This window comes from Mytilus californianus, unplaced genomic scaffold (genome assembly GCF_021869535.1).
Source record: "Mytilus californianus isolate M0D057914Y unplaced genomic scaffold, xbMytCali1.0.p SCAF_17, whole genome shotgun sequence".
In the NCBI taxonomy this organism is placed as follows: Eukaryota; Metazoa; Mollusca; class Bivalvia; order Mytilida; family Mytilidae; genus Mytilus; species Mytilus californianus.
The window spans coordinates 12,589,731-12,614,358 of NW_026262659.1; the positions used below are offsets into that span (position 1 = coordinate 12,589,731).

The 24,628-nt window shown below is 30.8% G+C and overlaps 1 protein-coding gene and 1 long non-coding RNA gene across 2 annotated transcripts in view; both read right to left on the reverse strand.

Annotated features, from left to right (window-relative positions):
• Nucleotides 1–24,628, reverse strand: part of LOC127726396 (START domain-containing protein 10-like) — a 362,489-nt gene that overhangs the window by 330,250 nt on the left and 7,611 nt on the right. The window lies entirely within an intron of this gene.
• On the reverse strand, nucleotides 10,650–15,144 carry LOC127726424 (uncharacterized). The gene is made up of 3 exons (XR_007993536.1): nucleotides 15,062–15,144; nucleotides 11,936–12,026; nucleotides 10,650–10,923 (listed from the first exon to the last, which is right to left on the reverse strand). It is a non-coding gene; the product is annotated as an uncharacterized LOC127726424 (long non-coding RNA).

Here is a 24,628-nt window from a genome sequence, read left to right on the forward strand (position 1 = left end):
GAAGATAGTTCAAAATAGACCACCTCCAATGATACTGTGAGTCTATTTCGTGTGTGAAAACTGTTTCGCCACAACCCAGCAACATTGTTTCAGTCGTTTTATACACAATTGCCTCGCCACAGATAGTCAAGAGGAAGTTTATACTTGTGTGTGAGAATTGCCTCGCCACAAGATTTCAAAATTGAGTGTGTGAAAATTGTCTCGCCACTCTCTATAGAGGTAACAAAATACCAAACCACGGATACCATAGATGTAGATGGAAGAATATTTGTGTGACAATATCAAATAACTTTGACATTTTGATGATATGTTTTGGAATTGATTTACATTGAACTGTTAGTGACATTAACTACATTTGTTTGTTTTATTGATTTTTTTCTTTTGCATGCTTATATATAGGGCTACACGTGACTGCATTTAGAAGTAGTATATTTGTTGTTGTTGATCCTTAATTAAATCGTGCTGATAAGGTTATTTGTAAAAGTTACTTTTGCTATTTGAGTGACTAATTGTATTATGAATTTTTAAGTGGAATCAAATGATAGAAGAGGTATAAAGTGTTATAGTGGCCAAAAATTGGTGGCCGGGATTTTGTTAGAGGGGCCAAAAATTGGTGGCCGGGATTTTGTTAGAGAGGCCAAAAATTTGGTGGCCGGGATTTTGTTAATTGTTTTGAACGTTGAACAACAGATGTAGTAGCAAAAAAGATGTTATGCTAGAAATAACCTATGTTTTCATATATTAATATCTATTTTGATTGAATGTTTTAAGAATCTTTAATCTCCGGCCAGGGATTAATGGATAATTGTGTGAGTGTGTGAGATAAACTAGTAATTATTATTTGAAATATATTAAGAGTCACGGGTCTCTGCTAGTGTCATCACTTTCAAACATGTATGTTTATTTAAAGCTACAATTTATGCATCGCAAGTGTTCACTTGAGCAAAGTTGACAGTTGTAATCTGTCGTGCTCTTGGAAGTATCCGTAAAATAAACAAGTGAGAGTTTAATGGTCAAGATTTTACGAACTATGGTATCGAACATCTGTGTCTGAGATTTCACAGAGAGATATTTATGATTTACATAATGAGTTCTAATGAGATTTAGTGGTTAGATTAGTTGATTTGTAACTATAAAATTTATGCACACTTGTCATTTTGACAGATCAAATAAACAGAATTTCCGTTTCAAGACTGCAATTTAATTACACTGGGAATTAAGTTTAAACCGTGATCATTGATTTTAATGAAAAAAATGTTTTATTGTTTTCTGTTTTCATATTCATTTTGACATTATAATTTTTTTTACTGCATATTTTAGCGATGAAAAATAAACCTTTTATTCTAATTCTTTTATATTTGTTGTTTTTTTTTGTTTTTATTTTTAGTCTCAAAATTTTGCAGTTATTAAATTTAAAGCATAGTATTTTAATGAGAACTTATGATTTTTTTTTAATGTGTGTATATTAAAGTACAGTTAGTATTTGCTGAAAGATTGTTTCAGAATTTTTTTTTTATTATCATTGTTATTCATAATTTTTATATATAAAGATTTCATTTACCAGTATGAAATTTTTAGAAATTTCTAATTTGTGGGCGGGGATGTTATATTTATCCTTTTAATACTGGTTAATGAAATCATTACAGAGTGTACTGGCTGGTCACTATCGCGTATGATACGATTTTGACACGCCTACATAGCTAATAAATATTCATGACTTTATAGTTAACATCAGCACGTGTAGCCAAACTGAGTGAGTTGTAGATTTGTAGCATAACTGTACGTATGTAGTTTTGAGAATACAAAATAGTTATAAAGATATCGTTTTTAATATTAATAATCCGAGCAAGTAAAATACGGATCTATCATTTGGTCGGTATTTAGTGTTTGGGACTTACAAAAATAAGGGACATACTGTATACCATTTAGTCACAGCATTATAATGTTCTATAATCTCAGCACCAAGTAGGACTCAGTAAAAGGTTAGCGGTCAATTTCCAGGGAGAGTTTGAAAACGGATGTTGACAACTTGTGAATTTCCGGAGACAAGAGCGGATACATATAAGGCCGAAATCCGAATTTAATTTTTCACCACCGGGAATGATGATGTTTAAAAAAAATGTTACACTTTATTTTTGCCTTTTAAAGTACTTCTTTGAAAGCACACTTATTTAAATTAATGTTAGCTAGGGTTTTGTAGCTACAAAATAATTAATGTTGACGAAGTTGGCGAATAGAACATAAAAAAATAAATGTAGGCGAACTTGGCTAAGTTTGTGAACATTACATATAAAATAATGTTGGCGAATTTGGTGAACAATAATGATTTTGTAAAGTTTGGCGAACTTGGCAAACATTAAGGAACCAGGCAATATTTATCAGACAGGTGGGACTAGTGCAAATTCTGGTTATGACAAAACAAAGTTAATATGTAATATACTGATTTGAGCCGTAAAAACTCAATGTCCTATGACATTCATGCAGAAAAAAAGTATGTGTACTATTACTTTACAAACTGCTCAGAGTCTGATAGACCATATTTTGACTGGTCGAGCACAGATTTGCCATGACTCGACTGAACTCAAATTTGGTCTCAACTTTACTAAATAAGTCTGATTGAGCACTTGATAATCTAGGTATGATCTGAATATGGTTTAAACAAAATGCTCGACCTGTCTTGACTCAGTCTTGACCAGTCTCAACCTGTCTTGACCTTTTAATTTAGTGTCGGCTGGTTTGAATCAGCTTATCTATCTCAATTATATATTGATTTTTCAAAATTCCAGGTTATTTAGTAGTTTGGTTTATTGCTATCAAATCTAAGCATTAAATGTATATATAAAAAAAGCTCAAATTTTCAGTTCGGATAAATTCAGATAGTCACCTATGAAAATTTCTATAAATTTTTCCAATCAACATGGATTGTCATATAACTCTACAGCTATCTCAATTATATATTGATCTTATCCAAATCAACTTGGATTTTCATATAACTCTACAGCTATCTCAATTATATATTGATCTTACAGAATGCCAGGTTGTTTGGTAGTTTGGTTTGTTGCTGTCAAATTTATGGATTTAATTAATAGGTAAAAAAGTGCTAGAATTACCAGTTAAGGGTAAATTCCGATAGTTGCCTTTAAAAATTTGTATAACTTTTCCAATTCAACTTGGATTTTAATAAAACTGTTCAGCAATATCAATTATATATTGATCTAACAGAATGCCAGGTTGTTCAGAAGATTGTTTTTTTTGCTGTGAAATTAATGGATTTAATTAATAGGTAAAAAAAGCTAGAATTTTCAGTATAGGCTAAATTCAGATAGTCACCTTTAAAAATTTCTGTAAATTTTTCAAATCAACTTGGATTTTCATATAACTCTACAGCTATCTAAATTATATATTGATCTTACAGAATGCCAGGTAGTTTGGTAGTTTGGTTTGTTCGTGTCAAATTTATGGATTTAATATATAGGTAAAAAAGCTACAATTTTCAGTTTAGGATAAATTCAGATAGTCACCTTTAAAAATTTGTATAACTTATCCAAATCAACTTGGATTTTCATATAACTCTACAGGTATCTCAATTATATATTGATCTTACAAAATGCCAGGTTGTTTGGTAGTTTGGTTTGTTCGTGTCAAATTTATGGATTTAATTAATAGGTAAAAAAGCTACACTCTTCAGTTTAGGTTAAATTCAGATAGTCAACTTTAAAAATTTGTATAACTTTTCTAAATCAACTTGGATTTTCATAAAACTCTACAGCTATCTCAATTATATATTGATCTTACAAAATGCCAGGTTATTTGGTAGTTTGGTTTATTTCTGTCAAATTTAGGGATTTTATTAATAGGTAAGAAAAAGCTACAATTTTTAGTTTAAATAAATCGTCATGTCCTATGGTCACCAAAGGTGAAAAAAGTGGAGACCCTATGCCTGAAGTGGATGAAAAATATGTTTGTCCAACTATGGTAAGCACTGGTCCCACCTGCCTGATAAATATTGCACGATCCCTAATAATTCGTAAAGGTTCGCGACGTTAGCGAACAGTAATGATTTCGTAAATGTTGGCGATGTTGGCGACGTTGGCGAACAGTAATGATTTCATAAATGTTGGCGACGTTGGCGAACAGTAATGATTTCATAAATGTTGGCGACGTTGGCGAACAGTAATGATTTCGTAAAGGTTGGCGACGTTTGCGACGTTGGCGAAAAGTATTAATTTCATAAAGGTTGGCGACATTGGCGACGTTGGCGAACAGTAATGATTTCGTAAATGTTGGCGACGTTGGCGACGTTGGCGAATAGTATTGATTCGTAAATGTTGGCGACGTTGGCGAACAGTAATGATTTCGTAAAGGTTGGCGACGTTGGCGACGTTGACGAACAGTATTGATTTCATAAAGGTTGGCGACGTTGGCGAACAGTAATGCTTTCGTAAATGTTGGCGACGTTGGCGACGTTGGCGAATAGTAATGATTTCGTAAATGTTGGCGACGTTTGCGACGTTGGCGAACAGTTATGATTTCGTTAATGTTGGCGACGTTGGCGACGTTGGCGAACATTCACACAATCCTGTACCAGAATGGAATACCTTAATTTTATGGGGAACATCCTGTCCATGGGTAATACTTAATATATTCCAACAGATGACATTACACAAATTTTTCTTCTGGTAAATGAATGATTTGTATATCATAATTTGCTATTTATATAAACCACATTTTGGTATAATAATTATTTACCATATCAACATTGAATATTATGAATGTAGAATGAAATATGTCTACAGTATGATTGGTTTGAATCATTTAATTTGTAAGATTTAGGAATCAAAATTTGTAATTATTTAAAAACCCACATTGAAATTGTTTTATATCAACACACCCACATTTGAATTATTTTATACTTTAGATTTCATAGCCATATTTGCATTTGTAAAAATATTTATATACCCAAATTTTCAATTATTTTACATGCCCAACTTTTATTTTTGTTGTAAAGAAGTGTAACTTGAAACGACAGTATATCATATAAAGAGAAATAAAGATTAAAGTTATATCATGAATATTGGTCATGATTTGTAAAACTCAGAACTGTCAAGTAAATTTAAGACACGATTCAAAATGTTCAGAATATGTCAAGCCATACTGAGAAAAATTAAGAATGTCGAGAATATGTCGAGAAATTTCAAGACAGTATTCAAATGTCAAGAATTTGTCAAGAAATTTTTAGACCATATTCAGAATGTGGAGAATATGTCGAGTAAATTTCATACAAATTTAATATAAATGAGAATTTGTCAAGAAAAATTAAGACACAAGTCATACTTTTGGAGAATGTCGAGTAAAGGTTCATGCAAATTAAGACAAAAACTGGTCTTTTCAGACTTTTAGACTTTTGTAGTGTGTGTAACACATTTATCTATTCTAGAAAATGATATAAAATAAGGAGATGCGGTATGATTGTCAAAATAGACAACTATCTACCAGAAACCAAATGACGTAAATGTTTGCAACTATAGATCACCGTATTACAGACCCCCAACATGAAGCAAAACCATTCCCGCATATAAAAGCCAAGAAAGGTCCCGACATGACAATTATTTTTTAAATAAATTTTAAATAAACGAACGTTTTGAACAAAGATTGATGTAAAGTAAAAAATCGGATTGAATGTGATTTGATTCCTGTGATTTTTTCTATTCATTTATTTTGATCACTTTGTAGATTTTCCTTGTAGTTGTTCAACAAAATAGTAAGAAATTGGGGAACTACGATCTTAAACTTAATCGATCCCTACTATGACACAATGCAAGAACAATGTTCGTGTTGTTTTACTGGATCCTCGTCCGTGTATTGCGGAATAAATTGTTACTATTTTATTGTTTAAAAATCATCTCAGCATTATCTAACAAACTCATACAGGTAACTATAATGAATGATTATCTGTGCTTTTTGAGATGGTCCCCACTAAAGCCTGTAGTGGTATTGGTTCTTAACATCAGCGTCAAAATCGTAATGACTTTCCTAACACGTCTATATAATAATGTGACACAATGACAATTTATTAAAAAGTTTTCTATAACGACTTAAAGTGACTTTCACTATCAAAGGAAACCATGTCACGGTTCATTTAAATATTTACAAGCATATGTAAAAGTCGGAAAGAATTATGAAGACAGCATTAAAAAAAACTGTTGTTGTGTATACGTAGCTTCTTTGATTTACCTTGTGGGCTTTTTTAACTACCGATTTGTCACCATCAGTACGATTGGAATCCATCTATGCGGTTTTACAATTTGTTTATTATAAACGCAAATTTCAATCAAATTGAAGAAATCTACTCAGAATGGAATAACGTACATATAGCCCTCACTAAACGTAATAATTACATAAATAATTATTGACAAAGTAAAACAATATATAGTGTTCTGTTAACGCAATTTCTCAAAAATGTATTTTCTGGTTTGATTGAGATAACCCAATTGTAACCCGGTCATTTTAGAATATGGTTATCAATTTACAGTTTAAAGGTTAATCGTGATAATTTAAAATTCAAGTATAGTATTCCAGTTTTGTTTTAAATAGACATTACATGCATATATACTAGTATGTTGAAAAGATTTTCTGAAAAGTATAGGACAAACAGGGATTTCGGAAAATCGTCAAAACTAGAATACAAAGGCATATGTAAAATGTACAACTAAAAGTTTCTAGTCACAATTTTGGAAACTGGACAAGGTACAAAATAGTGAATCCCTTTTGTTTATTATATGTCTATAAGATAAAAACCGTAATTTGTCATATATTTCAAAATTTAACACTTTAATGAATACGTGTACTAAGTTGCAAGTTGATGGGACAACAATTTTATGGTAATCTGTCTTAAACCAAAACTTTTACCCAATACTTTTCCGTGTTCAGCAAACAACATAATCTGGGTAAAAACCTTTATAAAGCATATTTTTTTAAAACGTTTTTATCATAATGAACATGTGTACAAAGTTTTTCGCGTTGTTGTGAACATGACTGCATAGACTACGTTAACACATACATTCAACCTAACGCAAACCTAATTTTTAGCCTGTTACGGGACGGACAGACGAACGGACGGGTCAAAAACATTATACCCTATGCAACTTTGTTAGATATAATGCATAGTTCGACCTAATTGGGAAAAAAATACATTAATATCAAGTAACACTTGAAAAAATCCAAAACTGCTAAAAAAACAAAAGCGTTTTTTTTTTATTTCTACCTGTAATGATGGTGTCCAATTACAGAAAAATGTATAATGAATACTTGTCAAATTCCTCGTTGTACTTGAGTTGATGAGATTCAGGTGTCGCTGCCGATGAGGCTAGAGTCGGGATAGTCAAATGCATGTTTTCCGCAATTATATCACTTGTCACGTCATTCTATAAAATAAACATCAAGTGACAAATTTGCGTATATAGAAACACCACTACATTTGTAAATTAGAGTCTCTAAATAGCCTGTGTCGCTCACCTTTGTCTAAGTACATATTCACAAAGGACACTCTCAAACATTGCCCCTGTCAGATTTTCTCTATTCATAAAGGTTTTCAAAGTAATAGACAAAATTTGTTCTATTTTCAGCCATGTCTGCCATCTTGGTTTGCAGGAGGGGTCAGAGAACGCATATTTTAAACTAGATACTCCAATGATGACTGTGGTCAAATTGGTTTAATTTGGCCGAGATATTTTTTGTAAAAGTTAACAGGCAATGGAAAATAGACATTAAAAGGCAATAACTCCAAAAAGGAGTCGTCGGACGACTTCTTTCATTCCATCTTAAATGTAGATCTTGTATTGCTTATCATTTGTGGTAATTAAGTTTTTATCTATTATAATTTTGAAGACATAAGGCAAAAACGTAAACAACTGGTAAAAACCGTCATCAAAGGGAAAAAAACACTAATAAGGAGAAAACTGATGATTTCGGCCATTTAACTTATTTGTAGAACTTGTCTTGCTGATCATTTTTGCAATTTAAAGTTTCTCTCTATCTATTATAGTTTTCAAGATAATAGGCTAAAATGGAAAAAAAATTGTAAAATTTGTCATTTAAGAGCAATAACTCCCATCAGAAGTCGTTTGACAGTTTTGACGTAAATGAGCAATTAGTAGAGCTAAACATTCTGAATATTTTTTGCGATGTCAGATTTTCTCTATTTATAAAGGTTTTCAAAATATTAGACAAAACTTGCAATTTACCCCGATGTTCTATTTTTAGCCATGTGGGCCATCTTGGTTGGTAAGCGGTGTCATCGGACATATTTTTTTAACAAGATACCCCAATGGTGATTGTGGCCTAGTTTGGTTAAATTTGGCCCAGTAGTTTCAGAGGAGAAGATTTTTGGAAAAGATTACAAAAAATTACGACAAATTGTTAAAAATTGACTATAAAGGGCAGTAACTCATTAAGGGGTCAGTTGACAACTTTGGTCATGTCGACCTATTTGTAGATCTTACTTTGCTGAACATTGTTGCTCTTACAGTTTATCTCTATCTATAATAATATTCAAGATAATAACAAAAAACTGCAAAATTTCCTTAAAATTACCAATTAGGTAACTTACAGAGAGGGAAATGTGATTTTCAATGGGAACTCCATTGTGCAAATGCTGCAATGTATGCCACACAATAAATATTGAATAAGGATCATTAATAAGAGATTTTCAATGATCATAATCAATCTCCTAAGGTTTCAAAATAGTTTGCCTTAAAGTTTCAAATCAGATGATTTTCGAAAATGGCCAATCTAATTCAAATGCTGCCTCTGGCAGCCATGTTTTTCATCTGATTGTAACGAAATGGTGATCATTTGTAGAAAACCTATTATTTGAATGTTTAAGTCAGTTGTGTTGTACTTTTGCAATGTATGTTTACAGAGTTTTGGATGCTGGATCCCAAACATTGTCGCATTAACCTATAGTGTCAATAGGTTGCTCACCCAAATTTGTCAATATAATGGAACCATTACCAATTGTCATAAAAGTGGGTGGTTTAGCTAGCTATAAAACTTAGTTTAAGCCACCATTTTCTTTGAAAATGCCTGTACCATGTCATGGATATTTTTTACTCGTTCATTCGTTGATAACATTTTAATTTTTTTCAGTTTTTATTGACTTCCCCTTTTTAAATTACCTTTGAGTTCGGTATTTATGCTATAATTTTTTATATATCATTTCTGCCAAATGTGACACAGAAGTTTCAGAGAAGACAATTACAGACATACTTTCTATCGAGTATAAATGAGATCCAGATGCCTTCAATGCTGTCATGTCTGTAATCAATTCAACATAAACTTTGGACTTTTAACAGAGGGTCTAACAGTCCTCAATCTATCATACTTTCAGAACATTTCACTAGGTTGAATCATATAGTTTTCAATCTGACCAATTACAATCAACTATTGTACCAAGGCAGCCATCTTTTCCTCTGATTGGAATCGCTGATACACTGTTCTTCCAAGTTTAATTCAATTTGGCGTTGTTACATTAGAAGTGATCATGATTATAAGAATTGTCTGTATAACTTACAACAGCTCACATAGTCCTTTACACTAGCTAGGGTAACTTTAATCAATCAATGACCTTGAAACCATGAGATTTTAATTCTAATTGAACAAAATTAGAAACTTGCATTAAGGACATTCAAAACTTTTTCCTGCTTAGTCGGAGTTACTGTTATTTAGAAAATATAAAAATTGTCCATGTAACCAAGACTCAGAAGACCTGTAACTTTGCCAAAAATGAAAATCAACATATAAAAATATGCCTTTGGTGATCACAATAGTCATTCAACAGAAATCACTAAAGCACATTTTATAAAGGCCTTTCATTTATTGTTTCATATAATTTAGTTGAAGATTGTCCATTGATTTGGGAGAAAATGAAAACATTAAAAGTGATAGATTTAAAAAGTTCAGAATAAAGCTAAATATCTAACAAGTCACCAGAAATAAATACACTTATCTGTCATTATGTGTTTTTCTTATATGCCACTAAAACATATAATATATCATCAATAAAATAAAATAAGGTTCAATGCTTATTAACTATAAACATTTTTCAACTTGATATGCATTAAAAGGAGTAATCTGCACAGGAAGGTGTAGTCATATCTTTTACAGAAGTTTGACATACCAATTTCCAGAAACAGGCATTGAAAATGTTTCAACAAGACAAAAATATAAAGTAAGAAACATTCAATTTGATGTTTATTTTTTTTTTGAAAAGAAAAACATTTCCTGCATTCAAATACACATGTACAAACAGCTTATACTTTTAAATAGCAATATAAATTATAAGTTAATTTAGATGCATGTTAATGAATAGAAAATAATATATGACATAAAGTCTTTATCAGAAAATGTTAAATCAAACACTTATCTGGAAATCCATTCTTAAAAGTAATCTTTACAGCTGAATTAGTACACAATACTTAAGATTTGATTAATTGATTGATTGATTGTTGGTTACTTAAATTCTAGTGGCATTAGAATTTAATATTTCATTGTTAAATAACTGTAGTACATCATATACAACACTGCTTTTCAAGTCAATATATGTAAAATCTCTAGCTTAATCTACATTATAGTTTAAAAATGCTGATAAATTAACATCATATATTTACAATTCAGTATGTGATAAAAGGGTCTAACAAAAATGTCAGATTACTGTTCACCCGGCATAGCAATACATTTATATAATTTAATTCTATCCAAGTTTAAAACAGAATTTTTGGAAGGATTCAGTTTCTTTCTCCCTTTTCCTTGACCTTTGGCAGGACTACTTTTAGTTGGACTGTTTTCAGTGGCCTTTCTTTTCTTTGGACTTCGTCTTTTCTTCCTTGGACTTTTTCGCATGTTCTTCATTGTAAAGGTAATGCACTGAAATTTATTAAAACAACATTCTTTTTCCATTATTTATCTTACCTCTCTAAATTTTTTATGTAATTAAGGTGGTACCAAACACCTTGACTAAAATTAATTTGGCTCGTTTAATTTTCATAAAATTTTGAGAAAATATTTTACTTTGACCCTTTGACAAAAATGTAAAAATTTCAAAAAACTTGAACCACACATTTTCTCAGAATAATTTCATTGGATATATAGCAGTTTGACAAACACTAATTTTGATCATTGAGAAGCTTAATATTTCCTTTACAATAGAACGTGATTAAAACGTTCAGCTGATTTTTACAGAGTTATCTCCCTGTTGTGTTATGTTCCACCTTAATCATTTCTTAAACTAAGTTGTGAACAACAGAGAATTTCAAGTCTACCACTGAATACTGATCATCAATATTGCACATGACTGTGACTTCATTTACCACTCGGTCAGAATTTCATTTCACCGCAATATCTTAAATAAGCAAAATTTGTTGAACATGTTGAAGACACGTATTAATTCTAAATTTAGTTATGTGCTTAGGTGAGGTTTAGGAATTTGTGTCAGATGTTCAGATTCTTTCGATTTTTTCCTTCAATACAGGATAAAATATTTTGCCTCATAACACCCATTTTTCTTTTCATATATTACTTCAATAGCTCATAAAAGGTCATTTACCAAAATTTAAGCAGATTCTTAATTTCTTTTCTTTCCGAGTAAGCCTTTTCTCTCCATTTTTTAAATATCAAATATCTCGAAAAGGAGCTCCATAACTTATCAATATTTTTGGCTTATTTTGTTTCTTAACTAATGCTCTTCTGACTTTAAGTATTATTTTGAATTCTAGATTTTTTTTAATTTCACCTATGTACATCCCTAAAGATTCTTCTAAACTTATCATCATTGGTGGCTCCCATTCTTACGCCATTTTGTACAAAAATAACTAAAACATTAAAAATTTGTTGAAGACGTTCATTATATGTTAATTCTAAATCTAAAGATTCTTTTAACCTTATCATCTAAGAACTCTTTCAGCTTTTCCATAGAACACTTTATCTCTGCCTCAGTAATTTTTCTGCTTCAATACATCCAACTCCAAGGGCTTAAAACAAAGTACACTAAACATTGTATATCATTTCGTATAGTACATTTAACATACAAAAACACTTTAACAAATATCAATGAAGAATATTGAATCTTAAAATACAAATCTACCTACAAATTCAACAATTAATTTCACTAAAAATCTTAAGACAAAAACTACTGGTAAGTATAACTTACAATAGCTTCCATTTTTGAAATTTTTTTCTGAAAAAAAAGAAATCTTTTTTTGGTGTTGTTTAGTCTGGACAGAAAGACAGATACAGACATCAAGCTTGACTGCAGTTTCTTTAATACAGATTGATAAATATTGTAAAAGGTGTCCAAATCTTAAATTTTACAACTTGTTTACGTTTCTTCTCTATAACAAGCAAATCAATGGATTTCAATTAGGAAATGACAGAAATTCCAAATCATGCAGCAAGAAGTCTTATGAAGTCAACCTTTTTTACAGGATTTTTTTAGTATGTTCTTACGTTGTGTTGTTACACCAATGTCCCAAGTTATGGGGAGGGTTGGGCTCCCACAAACATTTTTAACCGAGCAATATTCTGTATGTAAGTGTCAAGAGCCTGTAATTTTATGCGACTGTCATACAAGTGAGAGGTTTAATCCACCAAGTCAGGAATATGACAGTTATTATAAATTCGTTTAATGTGTCTGAGCTTTTGATTTTGCCATTTCATTTCAAACTTTCCGTTTTGAATTTTCCTTAGAGTTTGGTATTTTTGTTATTTTACTTTTTAGTGGTGGTCTTTTGTTGCTGTATATTAAATTCGTTTTTCTTTTATTGTTTTGTTCATTAATCAGGCCATAAGTTTTCTTGTTTGACTTGTTTTACATTTTGTTCTGTTTTTCCTTTGATCCGAAAATTATTTGAATAAACAAGAGGCTCTCAAGAGCCTGAATCGCTCACCTGTAATTTTTTGCTTAAATCTTTCATCAATGATTAATTTTGCTTTTCAATATATATCATTTAATTCCATTGAAATGTTCTTTGTATCTGCCATATTTTCTTCAAAATCAAAGAAATACATTTTACCCCTATGTTTCATTTTAGCCATAGTGGCTATGTTTCTTGACGTACAAGAAAATATAATACAAAATTTATACTAGATACTCTGAAACTCATTCAGCCCAAATTTGGCTGAAATAGATTCAGCAGTTTCAAAGGAGAAGATTTTTAAAAGTAAGCAAACTAAATAAACAAATTGTGAAAAATTGATTTTAAAGGGCAATAACTCCTTAAGGGGACAATTGACAATTTTGGTCATACAACACTTATTTGTAGATCTTACTTTGCTGAACATTTTTGCAGTTTACAGTTTATCTTTATCATAAATAATATTCAAGTTAATATCCAAAATCTGCAATATTTCCTTAAAATTACCAATAAAGTGGCAGCAATCCAACAATGGGTTATTAGATTCATCTGAAAATTTCACGGCTGACAGAACTTGGCCTAATAAACATTTTTACCTCTCATCAGATTAGCTCTAAATGCTCTGGTTTTTGAGATATAAGCCAAAAATTGCATTTTACCCCTACTTTCTATTTTTAGCCATGGCGGCCATGTTTTTTTACGAAACAGAAAATAAAACACAAACTGTATTCTAGGTACCTTTAGAATCATTCAGCTTAAGTTGGGTTGGAATTGGTTAAGTAGTTTCAGAGAAGAAGATGTTTTAAAGTTAGAAAACATGATAAACAAATTGTGTAATATTGTCCTTAAAAGGGCAATAACTCCTTAAGGGGTCAATTGATAATTTTGATCATATGAACTTATTTGTAGATCTTACCTTGCTGAACATTTTTGCTGTTCACAGTTTATCTTATCATTAATAATATTCAAGATAATAACCAAAAACTGCAAAATCTCCATAAAATTACCAATTTAGTGGCAGCAACCCAACAATGGGTTATCAAATTCAACTGAACATTTCAGGGATGATAGAACTTCACCTAATGAACACTTTAACCAAATGTCATATTTGCTCTAAATGCTTTGGTTTTAGAGATATAAGCCAAAAACTGCATTTCACCCCTATGTTCTATTTTTATCCATGGCGGCCATGTTATTTGACGAAACAGTAAATACAACACAAACTTTATTCTAGATACCCTAAGCATCATTCAGCTTAAGTTTGGTTGGAATTGGTTCAGTAGTTTCAGAGGAGAAGATGTTTGAAATAGTTTACACTAGACGGACGACGACGGACATCGACGACGAACGCCAAGTGATGGCAAAAGCTCACCGTTCCGAAGGAACGGTGAGCTAAAAATTAAAGTATGAGACACAAAATGACATTATGTAGCACATATTCTACGATAGTCTCACTAAACCAAGTCAGCAGTTTAAAAGTTGGGGTTCCAAGAGTCTTAATCCATCTTATACACAAAGATTTGCTATGGGAAACAAGTAAGCACTGAAGGGTAAAGATTGCTTTAATTTATCAGTGGGAAGTAAAATTAAATATTGCATTGTATAGAGCATTGGTTGTAGTTGATTCAACTACAATTCTGGACAAATGAAGATAACTCCAATTTTTAAAGATGACTTTAAAAATAATATCATTGATATTTTTAGAACAGATATTAGATTCCTGCACCTTGCAAAAGTTATGTAATTTTTTTGACAAGTATAACATTTTTTGTGACTTTAATATCTGAGCTTATATTTAATTGATAAATTTCTGGAAATGTTTAAAGATAGAATGTATAAAATGTTATGACCAATGCACTATATTTTGTGTATCTCAAAAGTAGTGATAAACCTTGGAAGATTTTGATATCAAGTCAGTCCCATAGGGTTTTGATTGCATTTCATGCAATCTTTACCCAAAAACCATTTGGACCAAAAAAAATACAGAAAGTGCAAAATACAATTTGATATTATTAAAAGATTCTTAAATGGGTTTCATTAAAATTCAGTTCCTGATTTTGCTGAGAGTGCTGATGCTCATATGAAAGTATATACTGCTACTTTGTTACCCTGCTGCAGTAAGTGTTGGTATAAATACAATAATAGCACATTACCTCATACATAAGAATTCTGACTTGTATATCTGGTTGTTTTCTGATAAATTCCATCAGTTTTTCATTCAAACTCTTCTCCCCAGGCTGAAACACATAGTGTATGTATTATGTGTAAAAAGTGTAATTTTTGTGAACTTTTAAATCTACAAACATAAATACAATTATTATACAGGAGTTAAATATCTGGTTCCTGTGATTGGTTATCTTGACACAGTAGATGAGCCTGTAAACCTGATGAACAATAGTAAAGATCAAAAATAGCAATTTATGTCAAATCTGGACACTTTTGTATTATATAATTGTTATTCTGGCTTTAAATAAGATAAGGTTTCAAATTCCCTGTCTGTGCCCCATCTCCTCTTTGCTTGATTGCTCAGGGGATAAAAAACACTTAAAGGGAATATGAGCTCAAATTCGAATATCATATAATAACATATTGACACTGTCTTGCACATCATTAGAGTTCCTGGTGTCCAAAAAAATGGCACATACCAAAACTGACCATACTGCTGCTGCTGCTTCATAAGGAGATATCGATTCCAAATTTCTGCAATATGTTTTTCTTTTAATATTTTGAATTCATTATCATTTATGGGGTATTAATTTTTGTGGATTTTGCAGGTGTAGGTGAACTATGTATTTAAACATTCAAAGAAATTTAAATTTTCTAAAAGAGTATGATCAGAATTTGCCTTAACCACAAAATTAAGTATCCATGCAGATACAACTTTCCCTCAATCCAAGAAAATTGGTACCCATGATAATAAATGAATCCACAGTATACAGATTAATTATTAATTATCTTTTATTTAAAATAGTACCTGAAGAAAGTGAAGAGGAATTATATCTGTTTATGTTGTTAAGAGTTTTTTAAGCTATGTTTTGATCTACATAAATATCTTGAGAGGCTGAGTTTCTTCTCCTGTACACACCATGACACTCTCCTCTACTAAATCACTGAAAATATTTATGAAACATTTGATAGTTTTGTTTTTACCATTCATATCTGAGTATGTTAAAGCAATTTTATGTTAAGATACTATCCGCTGCATAAAGCCAAGAACAAAGATAATTGAAGACACTCTAAAGTTTTAGCCACAATCATTTAGATGCTTTTAGCCACAGTTGAGTACTTTTATTTGCTATCTTTGGTTTGTTTAAACCTTGTTTACTCTTTGTATTGCATAGATATTCATTGTCATCCTAAAATTTCAAATGCTTATTCTAAAATCATAAAATAATTTTACTGACAGAGAACAAAACTTTGGTCTTATAATTTCATATATGAAAACAAAACACCCAATTATATCATTATTTTAAATAAATTCATAATGAACAAAATTTGTTCCAGAGAATGTCAGAAATTGATAGCAATATAGATTAAAACAATTCAATTTTGTCGGATATCTTCCCCATTGTGTTTACGTATACCTGTTCTGTGATTCTTGGCTGTCATTCAAACTGTCCTCTAACTCCTCCTCCTCATCATCATCATCTACATTATTATCAGTGTCATCCTTTCTAACATCTATATTTTCATTGCATTTTTCATCAACCTCATCTTCAAATTCACTGTCTGTTTCATCTAATTATAACAACATAACTTTACAAATTGAGAGCTACATTAATATATTTTTGATATTTCTAAAAGCTTGTTATTTCTAGTCACACTATTGTGTGCTGTCCCTATATAAACTGCAAGGGAAACTTTGAATGATTTCAATTAGAATAAAATGTGTGGTATAAATATAAATTCTCAATAGATTTATGATGTGTTTGGTGGTGGATATCCTTTATTTTAATAGTACACCTACATTGGTGTGTTTTGTGGTAGATATCCTTTATTTTAACAGTACACCTTCATTCGTGTGTGTTGTGGTAGATATCCTTTATTTCAAACAGTACACCTACATTGGTGTGTTTTGTGGTAGATATCCTTTTTTTAAACAGTACACCTACATTGTCGTGTTTTGTGGTCAGACTTGGGGTTAATTACATTTGAATATAATTAATTAAATTACACATTACATTGCAAAAATGATCAATTACACTAATTACACATTACACAGTTTTTGAAATGTAATTAATTAAATTACAATTACTTTACTAAAGTAATTAATTAAATTACACATTAAATTTCTTTAAGTTTCATAAACAATATATATCATGTATATATAGCATGTGTAAAATATTCGTGTAAGCTTACAACATAGTTTTAGCATTGCATTTGATCATCATTAGTATATATCTTTATTCTCAATAAACCATATACATAGGTATGGAGAAGACATTTGTATGTACAATATTTACAATAAGACAGAACAAACAAGACAATTGATAAGACAATATATGAAATACATTTTAGCCAGGAGCACATATACCTGTGTTGATAATCTTTATAAATTTACAAAGTTTAATCAGTTTTGATTTGTGTTTTGAAGACATAATCTGCTTGTATTTAACAATATTTGCATTTTTAAAATGATAATGTGACATACAATGTTTCCTGTTTTCTTCAAAGTATTTACACTTTAATATGTAATGAAAGTCATCACCAATGTCATTTTATTACATAGAAGACACAGTCTATTATTTCTAACTATATTGGTCCATCTACCCTGTTCAATAGGGAGCTTTTGATTTGTGGTCCTAAATGTACACAAATCAATAGATAGTTTGTTCCCATGAATTTCAAAATAATCTTCTTTTCCAAAAAAATCTTTAAAAAGTTTATAATTAAGTGCTTTTGGTGAGTTTTCAAGCAGTGCATGCCAGACTTGTACAAACTGATCTTTAAGTCTGAGCTTGACGAATGAAACTAACCATTTGCAATTTATAAATGACTGTGTTTTCCATACATTTGGGATACCACATTCATTTAAAATAGTCTTTTCCCTGTTTAACCATGAAAAATTCACATTGTTATAAATAGACATGTAATAACACAATTTATATAAAGTATATAATAGTTTCGTCACTTTACCAGAATTTAATTTCCCCCAAAATGAGATCAATCTAGTTTTAATGTCCAAGTCTATAGGATATCTTCCAAGCTCCCCATAAATCATGTAAGAGGGTGTTGATGTTTTCAGACCTAATAATAATTTACAAAATTTCAGTTGTACCCTTTCAATTATGTCATTATTTCCAATACCCCATACTTCACAACCGTACAGTAATATTGGTTTCACCATTTTATCAAATAAGTCCAACTGACTACATATAGAAAGATTATGAAGACGATCTTGTCTTAACACTTCGTAAAGAGCCTTAGTGGCCTTTTCTACGTTAAATTGTTTTGTTTTATTAAAATTGCCTGTTCTTGTTAGAATAATGCCCAAGTAGTTAAATTCATCAACGATATCCAGTTTTTTTTCATTAAAGAAAAATTGAAAATTACATGTTGGTCGTCTTCTTGAAAAAACCACGACCTTTGTTTTATCAACATTTACTTTTAGCCTCCATACATCTGTGTAATCTAGAAAACAATCTAATAAGTTTTGGAGTTCAGTTGCGGATTCAGCCATCAACACAGTATCATCAGCATACAAAATGATAAAAAGTTTTAAAAATATGTTAACTTTTTCTTCAAGCTCTGTCGACACTGATTTAAGGCCCTCTATATTACAGGTTTGCAAAAATGAATCAAGATCATTCAAAAATAGAGAAAAAAGGAAAGGCAATAAATTTTCGCCTTGTCTAACCCCGTTACTACATGGGAAAAAATCAGACATGGAATTGTTATATGAAATACATGACTTAGTACCTTGATACATATTAACAATTACATTATACATACATCCATTCATATTATTCAAAAGCATTTTATACCACAGTGCGTCTCGCCAAACCGTGTCAAACGCTTTTTTAAAGTCGACGAATGCACAAAATAATTTTTTTCTTTTTTAATTTTAAAATTTCAAACAATGAATGAATTACAAATAAATTATCAATTGTTGAATAACCCTTTCTAAAACCACATTGGTTTTCGTTTAAAATCATAAATTCTTCAGAGAAAAGATTTAGTCGCTCGCATAAAATTGCGGTAAAAAGTTTCCCCATACAATTCAAAATGGTAATAGGTCTAACATTTTTGGGGTCCAACTTGCTACCTTTATTTTTATAAACAGGCTTAATGTAACCAATTAACCAACTGTCAGGAAAAATACCAGTGCGAAATAAAACGTTGAATATTTTTTCGTATAATTCAATGAATAAGCCAGATGTCGACTTGATATATTCATTTATTATATGATCATCCCCAAAGGCTTTATCATTTTTCAGGTTTTTAATTCCCTTAAGAATTTCGTCTTTTGAAATTCTCGTGTTTAAATTTTCGTTAAGCCTGTCAACATCATTCGGATTTAGAGTTGGAATATTTGTATTTTCTTCATCATCTGGGGCCGCGTTCAAATTTTTGAAAAAAACGAACAATTAAGTAATAGGGATGTCGGGTTGGTCTCTTTTTTTTTTTTACTGTTCAACAATTTTCAATACTCTTTTGAGTTATTGGATCTCAATACTTTTATTTTTTTAGCCATTTTTTTATATGTGCAATAATTGCTTTATCTAAAGTTTTTTTGTATTGTTTCTCCGAAGATTTCATAATTTGGCAGTTTTGTTCTGATCTATTGTTTTTACATTTTCTTTTGAGCTTGCGATAATTTTGGCGAGTAAATTTACAGTCACTGTCAAACCATTCTTTATCCAATTTTTCTGGCTTGTTTTTAGATTTCTTCGAACCACTAGTTTTAGTAACCCCAAATGTTGCCTTGGCAGAGTCCAAAAATAAGTCACACATGTTATTTACAATGATGTTCAATTCATTTTTGTTCATATTTGCTTCAACTTTATCAATTTCTTCAATTAGAGCGTATACCCCTTCCACATCTATCCCATTTTGAAAATCCAAAGTTTTATCATTGTCCCACTTTTTGATCTTTTCTGGACGTTACATGTATCTGTTCCAGCATTTAAACACTGATTGTTTTCAACATCTTGCTTAGTGCTCGCCAAAGTTATCTCTAATGGGGAATGAACATCAGAATATAAAGTAGAAAAATCAAGTACATGAAAATTAGTAAAATATTTTAACATCTCAGCACTACTAATACAATAATCTACAATACTGCTATTTTTACATGTTAATTTACCATACTGTCTATCATCACCAATTCTATCATCACCAATTCTATATTTACAATAAATAAATTGTTTCCTTTACATAAATCTAACAATCGTTTCCCGTATCCATTTTTTACCCTGTCCAAAGAATTTCTTTTCTTTGGTATATTAAATTCATCAAGCATATACACTTTATTCTCTATAAAATCTGTTAGATTATTTGTATGTTTATCATTATGTATAATAACAAAATCGTCGTCGTCTGCTGTTCGTCCGTTAAAATCTCCTTGTAATGACACATATTTATAAGTCTTAGAAAAAATAATGTATTCATTTTCTAACTGACTGTAAGCATCTTGAGATGAGTAGTTTGTGTATTCTGGAGGAATATATACTATGCCAAAAACTATATCATCGTCAATACTAAGTAAATCTGACGATACTTTGAACCAAAGAACAAACTGACTGTCAGTTGTTAACACTTTAATTTTATTTGCTAGTTCTAATTTGTATCCTAAAGTTATCCCCCCTGACCTATTCCTTGACACTTTTTTTCTATTTTCCATTTTGAATTCATAACCTGGTAAATCAATATTATCTACATCGTCAGTTTTTGTTTCAACTAAACATATTATATCGTTATTATTTAACAATGATTTAAATTCGGGGTAGTTCAATCTTTTTTTAACACCACAACAATTTAGACACAAAATATTAATATCAACATTTTTGGAAGTTTTTAAAGAATTATTCCAGTTCACATTTGTTAAATTTTGGTTATGCTCTCCGTGGCATTCCTATATGTGAGTTGATTCACTACTTGGGCTTGACCCAGATCTTTGTCGTTTGTAAGGTCGACCGTTAGAATTTGCTGGGGTCATCATTATGTCTCTAAAACCTCCATTCGGATGCCCTCTGTGCTGATCATCTATATTACTTTGTTCTGTGACTTCGAATTGTTCTCCGTTAATGAATAGTTTGTCCCGTATCAATGACACCTGATTTCCTTCTCGCTTCGCCTGTTTCATAACAGGATAAAGTTTCTTACGGCGATCTTTAACTTCTGCTGGAAATTGTTCATTTATACTAAATGGCTTTCCCCTGAGGCGAAATGAGTTTCGGAGAACGCTTTCGAGGTCGCGTCGGTAGATAAAGCGCGCCACAATTGGTTTGGCTCTATTCAATCCAATTTTCCCAAATCTATGAACGTTACCGAATTCTATATGGTGTTCAATTTGTAGCTCTTCGTAGATGAAATTCTCAATTTTGCTTCACAATTTTCATTTTTATTGTAAGCTAAGCCCGAAAAATTAAATTGTTTTTCATGGATCTGCACTGGAGGTCTAAAATGTTTGATTCAAGTTTTTCTATCTTTTCGTTTTCTCCCCTTAGTTTGCCGATTTCAGATTTTGTTGCGTTTTCTAGTTGATTAAATTTTGACGAAAGATTTTGTAGTTTGGCCTTTATTAATGTTATTTACTTCGTCAAATATATTGCTGATGCCTTCAATACTGCTCTCCATCTCAGAATTCTTTAACTTAATGTCAGGAACCGTTTTTTCCAAATCCCCAATTCTCGCTACTATAGGTTGCACTTTGTAAATACAGCTGTTTTTCAAACCGCGCCTCTTTTGGGGAGATATATAATATCATAGATATGTTAATTTGTTAACGTACTGGTTCCCATTTATGATCTCTGTATTTCATTTCATAGAGACATCACTTGGGAATGTAACCAGTATAGAAAAACATGGTAGCGCCTAAATTTTAATTCTTAGGAGGTCCAAAAATGGAGGTAAGGGTAGTATAGAATTTTAGTATAAGTTTAAACTCTTAGAAGTTCAGGGCATATAAATGTTGAAAATATGCCGCACAGCCCTATATTTTGACCTTTGAATAAAATAGTAGTGCATATAAACTTTCCTTTCTAGGATATTATTTTTCACGAAACTTCATAGTACAAGTGTCAAAGTTTTAGCTGCAAAGGGAGTTCCTATGGGAAATTGCATTTGTCTATATTACAGAATTGCAACCTATAGATGTGATAATAGTTTTCAGCTTATCAATTTTATTTACACCTTTCTCTATTTTTTGCATTCTATTATCCATGGTCGTAACGACTTGGGGGATCATGTTTAAGAGAACATAAGAATCATCTTCCTTTGATTGGTTGACTATTTTTCGACTTTCAGCAAGAAGTGCTGCCGTTTCTTTCAGTGACATTTTTACACTTAAATTATACTTAAAGCAAACATTAAGTTCAAAGGTTAACAAATAACGTCATTTCTAATTTGCAAATCAGATATATATATATATACACGAAGTCCAAAGTCCAACTTTGTCTGTTCGATCGAAGCTTCTCCTTTGTTTAGTAATCAACACGAAAACTTTAGTGTGAGCGATGTTTAGGTTGTGTTGTGTATAAAGCTTTGTGCCCGTTTATGAAATAAAATAATCAATAGTTGTGCAAAAGTTAAATTTCACTTCAAAAATTCGTCGTTAACACTCACGCATCTGCATTCCTAAAGAAAGTTCATCTCCAAAAATCAACTATAATGCTATAACTTAAAATGACATTTTCAACGAAATTTAGTAGTGCAAAATTTTCCGTTCCTTCCTACAAGGGGACATCACTCTTCCCTAGTATTTTTAATGTTTTTTCATTTATTCTGCATCTCTCTGGTCCGAACACTTTGTTTCGACAGGAGCTGACGTGGCAGGTATTGCTTGATCATAAGATGTGTTGATAGAAGAGGGAATGTTTTCCTATTAACAATGATTAACTTGCCAATACATTAAGGGGTATTTTGACAACTCAGAAATGAAGCCTTTAATTAAACATAATATAGATAAATAAATTTTTAAAAAATCCATGTTTTTTTACTTTACAAGTTTTCAAAAGTATGCTTGTCACAATATTGAAAATAATTTTTAATACAAAAATGTGAATGAATGAATGTATTATGTCTAAATATTAGCCATATTTTGCTAATTAGATAACATACATTGTCCATGTAATAGTGGCATTGTCCCTAGGCTGTTTTATTACATATTTAGTCTGATTAATTGCCATTTGTTTTTACAGCTGATAATTTTTATTTCTATAATCCCTTTGTGTATACTGATTTGACAAAACGATTGTGTGCAGTGATTTAAAATTCTAAATGAACTGTCTAAGAAAGATTTACACATTTGTTAAACCATACATACATGTATTGTTGGTATGTATATACATGTTATCAATCTATTTAGATAAAGATCTTTCTTAAAAACTGAACAACACCAATATATGATTCTCACATTTTTTTTAAGTATTAAGACTATTTAGCAAACATTTCTGTATGTCAAATAAATAATATTTATATTAACACAATCTCTATCATTAACACCATAAAAGTACATGTAATTGAAATGTAATTCAAAAGTAATTTAGCATTACATGCTTTTTTTAGTGTAATTAATTAAATTACCATTACATGTAATTAAAAAAATGCTCAATTACACATTACATTTTCAATTACCCCATCCCTGGTGGGTGTTATCCCCATGGACTTTCCCTATATTTCATTTGATTTGTTTTATTGTCCCATACAAGAATATATATGAATTAGGGGTGGGGATCTCGACCGTTTACAAGTTCTCAAACAGGAGGGGGTGGGGTGACCCCAGAGGACTCGCCTTTTATTTCATTTGATTTGTTTTATTGTCCCATAGAGAACGAAAACCAATTTTGGGACATACAGCATACGTACTTACAGACAGACAAGGGTAAAACTTAATGTCCCCTCAACTACAGGCATAAAAGTGTGGCAAACTGATTTGCCAAACTGAAGGACAAACAGACAGAAAGACAGACAGACAAACACACAGCCTACCAAAAAAGTTTCAAACAAATTACCAATGATATTTCGCTAATATCTCAAATTTATTTCCATGAACCAGTAACAAACCACCAAAATAATTCTCTAAAATTAGATATGACTTAACCACTCATAAATCTCTAAAACAAGATATGATTTTATATCTATTAATTAAACACATCACTTTTCAAAACAAATAACTCAAACTTATTTCCATAAACCAGTAAAAAACCAGCAAAATACTTCTCTAAAATCAGATATGATGTTATATCTATTTCCATATTATAATCAAATTTAATTAATAGTTGCTAATATTGTTTCTTTCATGTGTCAAAAAAATATTATACAGATCTGCAACTTATCTATCAATGTCAAAAACTTTATCTCATAGTAAAAATAGATTATTATCTAATTAAAAACAAGTTCAGATTCAGCACTTGAAAGAACCCTATATATATTTAATTTATGTTCAAATATAACACACACAAACTGATTAATTTTCCAAGGGGACCTGCCCTTTATTTCATATGATTTGTTTTTTTTTTGTCCCATACAAGGATATATATGGTTTAGGGGCGGGGATC